Source organism: Zophobas morio, unplaced genomic scaffold (genome assembly GCF_036711695.1).
Source record: "Zophobas morio isolate AGI-343-1 ecotype UQ-CSIRO unplaced genomic scaffold, CSIRO_AGI_Zmor_V1 ptg000031l, whole genome shotgun sequence".
Lineage (NCBI taxonomy): Eukaryota > Metazoa > Arthropoda > Insecta > Coleoptera > Tenebrionidae > Zophobas > Zophobas morio.
Genome location: NW_026972136.1, coordinates 3,772,722 through 3,779,148, shown reverse-complemented (window position 1 = coordinate 3,779,148; position 6,427 = coordinate 3,772,722).

The following is a 6,427-nucleotide window of genomic DNA, read 5'->3' as shown; positions in this document are numbered from 1 at the left end:
TTATCGATCTCTTTTCTTGAGTTGGTTGTGGATTTCCAGAAAACTTTTTTAAACATTCAAATTTTCAATATCCTTCTTTTGAAATTATCGACATTTGTTCGGACCGTTTCAAAATCACCCAAAACATTTTTTTGTTGACTTCAGTATATTTCTTCGAAAAGTTCAAACACTTTTTCAGAATCACCAAAATGAAATATGGACATTTTTGAAATATTTTAAAATTTTGATTTTGGATCCCCGGGATTTTTGTGGATTTTTAGACAACTTTGGAAAATAAACCCATTATTGCCGAAAGCTTCAATTTTTTGACCTTTTTGGAGCGCTTTTGGGGTATTACAAAAATTTGATTTTGACACCGAAAATTTTGCAAATCTTGGTCTTGAGGCATCAACAGGCGATGTTTTAGAATTCGCTAACCGATATCTAGATTCCAAAATATGTTGTGGTTTTTGCCAGAAGCTTAAATTTTCAATACATTTTTGAAAATTAAAATTACCTAAAACCACTCTCTATTGATTTCGGCATGTTGAAGTCATTTTCGGCAAGATTTCTTAGAAAATTCAACTACTTTTCCTGAACCACCAAAATGAAATATTGCCATTTTTGAGATATTATGTATTTCAAAAATTTAATTTTGAAACCGAATTTTAGAAAATCTTGGTCTGGGACCATTTTCGACTTACTTATTTTCTGGAATATTTCTTCCAAAATTTCAACCACTTTTCTAGATTCACCAAAATGATATAGGGTAGTTTTTAGGACATTCCAAAAATTTTATTCAGAAACCAAAATTTTCGAAAATCTTAGGGCCAATTATTCTAAGAACATCGATATCGATTTACATTTATTCCAGATTTTTCATGGATTTTTATGCAACTTTATTAAAAGCTGAAATTTTCAATAATCCTCTTTTTGAAATTTTCAACCTCTTTTCAAACCTTTTCAAAATCACCCAGACATTTTTTTGTAGACTTAAACTTGCAGAAGTAATTTTCGGACATTTATCTTCCAAAATTTCATATACTTTCCCAGAATCATCAAAATGAAATATGGTCATTTTTGAGATGTTTCAAAAATTTTCAAATATCTTGGTTCGAGATCATTTTATAACCAGTTCATCAATATCTGTATTCTACAATTTTAGCGGATTTTTAGGCAACTTTGTTAAAAGTTCAAAATTTCAATATCCATCGTTTTGCAATTTTTGACCTTTTTCCGAACTCTTTCATAAATCACCCATACATTTTTTTTTTGTTGATTTAAATTCACAGATATCATTTTCTGGAATATTTCTTCGAATATTTCAACCCCTTTTCCAGAATCACCAAAATGATATAGGGTAGTTTTAAGACATTCCAAAAATTTAGAAACCGAAATTTTCGAAAATCTTGGTCTGGGACCAATTTCTAAGATCAATTATTCATCGACAGTTGTCTATATTCCAGATTTTTTTGTCGATTTTTACGCAACTTGATCAAAAGCTGAAATTTTTAATATCTCTCCTTTTGAAATTTTCGACCATTTTTCAAACCTTTTCAAAAATCACCGAGACATTTTTTTGTTGCAGAAGTCATTTTCGAAAATATTTCTTCGAAAATTTCATCAACTTTCCCAGAATCATCAAAATGAAATATGGTCATTTTTGGGATATTTAAAAAATTTGACTTTGAAACCGAAATTTTCGAAAACCTTGGTTTGAGATCATTTTATAATCGGTTCATCGATATCTACTCGTATATTCTACGTTTTTAGTGGATTTTTACGCAACTTTGTTAAAAGTTCAAAATTTCCGAACTCTTTCGTGAATCACCCAAAAACATTGTTTCTTGATTTAAACTCGCAGAAGTTATTTTCTGAAATATTTCTTCGAATCTTTCAACTACTTTTCCGGAATTACAAAAATTAAAAATAGCCATTTTTGAGATATTCCAAAAATTTGATTTAGAAACCAAAATTTTCAAAATATTAGTCTGGGACAAATTTCTAAGAACAATTCATCGATATCGATTTATATTTCCTATGTTTTGTGGATTTTATGCAACTTTATTAAAATCTGAAATTTTTAATATCCTTCCTTTTGAAATTTTCGACCTTTTTTCAAACTTTTTCAAAAATCACACAGAAATTTTTTATTGACTTAAACTTGCAGAAGTCATTTTTGGAAATATTTCTTCCAAAATTTCATCGAAGTACTTTTCCAGAGTCATCAAAGTGAAATATGGTCATTTTTGAGATATTTAAAACCTTTGATTTTGAAACCGAAATTTTCAAAAAGCTTGGTTTGAGATCATTTAATAATAATCCGTTTATCGATATCTATTTTGTACATTTTAGTGAATTTTTAGGCGACTTTGTTAAAAATTCAAATTTTCAATATTCATCGTCTTGAAATTTTCGACCTTTTCCCGAACTCTCAAAAATCACACATTTTTTGTTGATTTAAACTCGCAGAATTCATGTTCTGAAATATTTCTTTGAATATTTCAACTACTTTTCCGGAATCACCAAAATTAAATGTAGCCATTTTTGGGATATTCTGAAAATTTGTTTTTGAAACCGAAATTTTCCAAAATCTTGGTCTCAAACCAATTTGTAATCAGCTCATCATTATCTATAGTCAGATTATTACAACTTTTTTAAAAGCTAAAATGATCAAAACCCCTTTAAAATTTTTTAGCTTTTTCAGGGTACTTTCGAAAAGTATCCAGAAACACTTTTTTCTTAATTTCTACTCGCAGAAATCATTAATTTACTTCAAAAATTTTGAAACCAAATTTTCGAAAATTTTGGTCTGGGATCATTTTTTAATCAGCTTATCGATATCTATTTTCTTGATTTGTTTTTGTGGATTTTCAGACAACTTTTTTTGAAAGCTCATATTTTCAATATGCCTCTTTTGAAATTATCGACATTTTTTCGAACCGTTTTGAAAATCACCCCAAATATGTTTTGTTAACTACAGTATATTTCTTCGAAAATTTCAATTACTTTTCTAGAATCACCGATCTTAAATTATTGGACATTTTTGAGATATTTAAAAAAATTGATTTATTTTGAAACCAAAATTTTCTAAAATCTTCGTTTCCGACCCTTCTCTAATCAGCTCATCAATATCCAGATTTTTTGTGGATTTTTAAGCAAATTTGTTAGAAGCGCACATTTTCATAATCCCCTTTGAATTTTTTTACCTCTGCCAAGTATTTTCGAAAAGTCCCCAAAAATTGTTCATTTCGAATTATTGCAGAAGCCATTTTGGGCAAAAATTTTTTCAAAAATTGCTAACTGTTAGGGAATTATCAAAACAAACTACATATTGCCGTTCTTGGTATTTTCCAAAATTTTAATTTTGAAACCAAAATTGTCAAAAACTTTGATCTGGAGCCATTTTCTAATAAGTTCATCGATTTCTATATTCCAGATTTTTGTGGTTTTCTTATAAAAAATTCATTATTAAAAGCTGAAATTTTCAACATTCCATCCAACCTCTTCGAAAATCCTCCAATGATATTTTTTTGTTGATTTAAACTTGCATAAGTCATTTTCGGGAATATTTCTTCCAAAATTTCTTCTACTTTCCCAGAATCATCAAAATGAAATATGTCATTTTTGAGATACATATTTTAAAAATATGACTTTGGAACCGAAATTTTCGAAAATCTTGGATATATATTCCGGACCACCTTCGAAAAGCACCTAAAACGTGTTTTTATTAATTTCGACTTGCAGAAGTCATTTTCAGCGACATTTTTAAAAAAAATTTTCTAGAATCACCAAAATGAAATATTGCCGTTTTCGAGATATTTCAAAATTTTATTTTCGAAACTGAAATTTTCGAAAATTTTGGTCTGAGGCCAATTTCTAATCAGTTCATCGATATCCAGATATATTCCAGATTTTTTGTCGATTTTTCTGCAACTTTAAAAAACTGAAATTTTCAATATCCTTTTCAAAATTTTTGATTTTTTCTTTAGAACTTTTTCTAAAATCATCCATTTTTTGAATTTAAACTTGCGGAAATCATTTTTGATAATATTTATTCCCAAATGTCACCTACTTTTCGGGAACCGTCAAAATGAGATATGATCATTTTTGGGATATTTCCAGGATTTTACTTTCAAACCGAAATTTTCAGTTTATCGATAACTATATTTTAGATTTTTTGTGGACTTTTGGCTAACTTTGTGAAAAGTTCAAATTTTCAATATTCACCGTCTTGAAATTTTTAACTTTTTTTTGAACCCTTTCGAAAATCACCCAAAAACATTTTTCAAAGACTTTTGTGCTGATTTAAACTTGCAAACTCAATTTCGGGAATATTTCTTCGAAAAATTCTACTATTTTTACAGAATAACCACATTTTTGCGATATTCCAAAAATTTAATTTTGAAACCGAAATTTTCGAAAATCTTGGTCGGAGACCATTTTTTAAGCATTTCATCGATATCTATATTCCTGATTTTTTGTGGATTTTTGGGTAAAAGCTCAAATTTTCAGTACACCCACTTCCGAAATTTTTTAATTTTCCGAGCGCTATCAAAAATTACTCAAAAAAATATTTTCGTTAATTTCAACTTGCATCAGTCATTTTCGGCAACATTTTTTCAAAAACTGCAAATACTTTGCCGGAATCACCAAAATAAAAAATTGCCGTATTTGAGATATTTAAAAATTTAATTTTCGAAACCGAAATTTTCGAAAATCTTGGTCTGAAACCAACTTCTAATCTGTTCATTAATATCTATATTCCAAATATTTTGTTGATTTTTTTGCAACTTTATTAATAACTGAAATTTTCAGTATTTTTCACTCGAAATTTTCGACTCTTTTTGGAACTTCTTCTAAAATCATCCAAAGACATTTTTTGTTGATTTAAACTCGCTGAAGTCATTTTCTGGAATAAGTATTTCTTCGAATATTTCCACTATTTTTCGGTAATCACAGAAATGAAATTTTGCCATGTTGGGAATATTTCAAAAAATTGATTTTGAGATCGAAATTTTCGAAAATCTTCGTCTGAAACCATTTTGTAACTAGCTCATCGATATCTGCACTACATTCCAGATTATTTTTGAATTTTTGGCTAAGTTTGTTAAAAACTGGTCTATGTCTTGGCCAAATCAGTCCATTGAAATCTATATTCCAAAAATTTAATTTTGAAACCGAAGATTTCTAAAATCTCTGTCTGAGACCATTTTTAAAGTATCTCGTCAATAAATATATTCCTGATTTTTTGTGGTTTTTTAGCTAAAAGCTCAAATTTTCAATACTGCCACTTTCGAATTTTTGAATTTTTCTAAGCGCTTTCGAAATTTATCCAAAAAAATGTTTTTGTTAATTTAGACGTGAACAGCCGTTTTCGACAACTTTCCTTCGAATATTCCAACTATTTTTCAAGAAGCACAAAAATTAATTACAACAATTTTAGGGATATTTTAAAAATTTGGTTTTGAAACTGAAAATTTTGCATAATTTGGTATGGGACCATCAATAGACTATATTTTTCTAATCAGCTTGTCCATATCTACATTCCAGAATTTTTTGTGTGTATTTGGCAGAATTTACAAAAAGTCAAGTCTTCAATATCTTTTTGAAATTTGTTGTTTTTTCCGAACATTTTCGAAAATTATCCAAAGACATTTTTAGGCAAATTTCGACTGAAGAAGTCAAGTTCAGCAACATCTCTTCAAAAATTCCAACCATAATAACTAAAGTGTTGTGCAGAAAAATATAATTTCAAGAATTCCACAAGGATTCAGCCTGGAGCTGTCCTTTTTTGCTTGTTTTGCGAATGACTACCTATATTTTAGTATTGTTGGAACAAGCATCAATTTTAGTAAATTTTGACTGCACGTTAAGTTTATTCTAGTTTAAATTATAACAATGTTTTGATAGCGTAAAACAAAACATGTTATATAAACCCACGTTTCCCCACTTTATTCCAAAAAAACACCACAATATTAAGCGATAAAGACCAAACTTGTGTAGTTTGCTCTATAAATCTCCCCGCCTTATAAATTCCAAAAACTTTGTATACACACATACGTAACTTATCCAAACAGGTAGCTATACAAAGAAATACCGCATAATAACCCGAAAGCCTCTGCTTTCCATCAAAGCTACCAGATCCTAATCTTTTGCGAAGAGCTGTAAATTAATTCTGACCGGATTCAGTGAAGAACCTTTGCCTAAATTATTGCGGTCGGTTTCGAGCCAGCCGGAAAGTCGGGAAGGTGGTCTTACTGATAAATAAACAACAACCTTCCGTGAAATATACTCTGATATCGAAATACGCGTTTTTGAACGTACACCCACCTGTAATGGACACCGCTAATGAGAAAATTCGGAGCATAGCTAGTAAATAATTATCGCTCGTTAACATTAATTTTAAATATTTTAATCATAAGGCTTCCGACCAAAATTTACAACG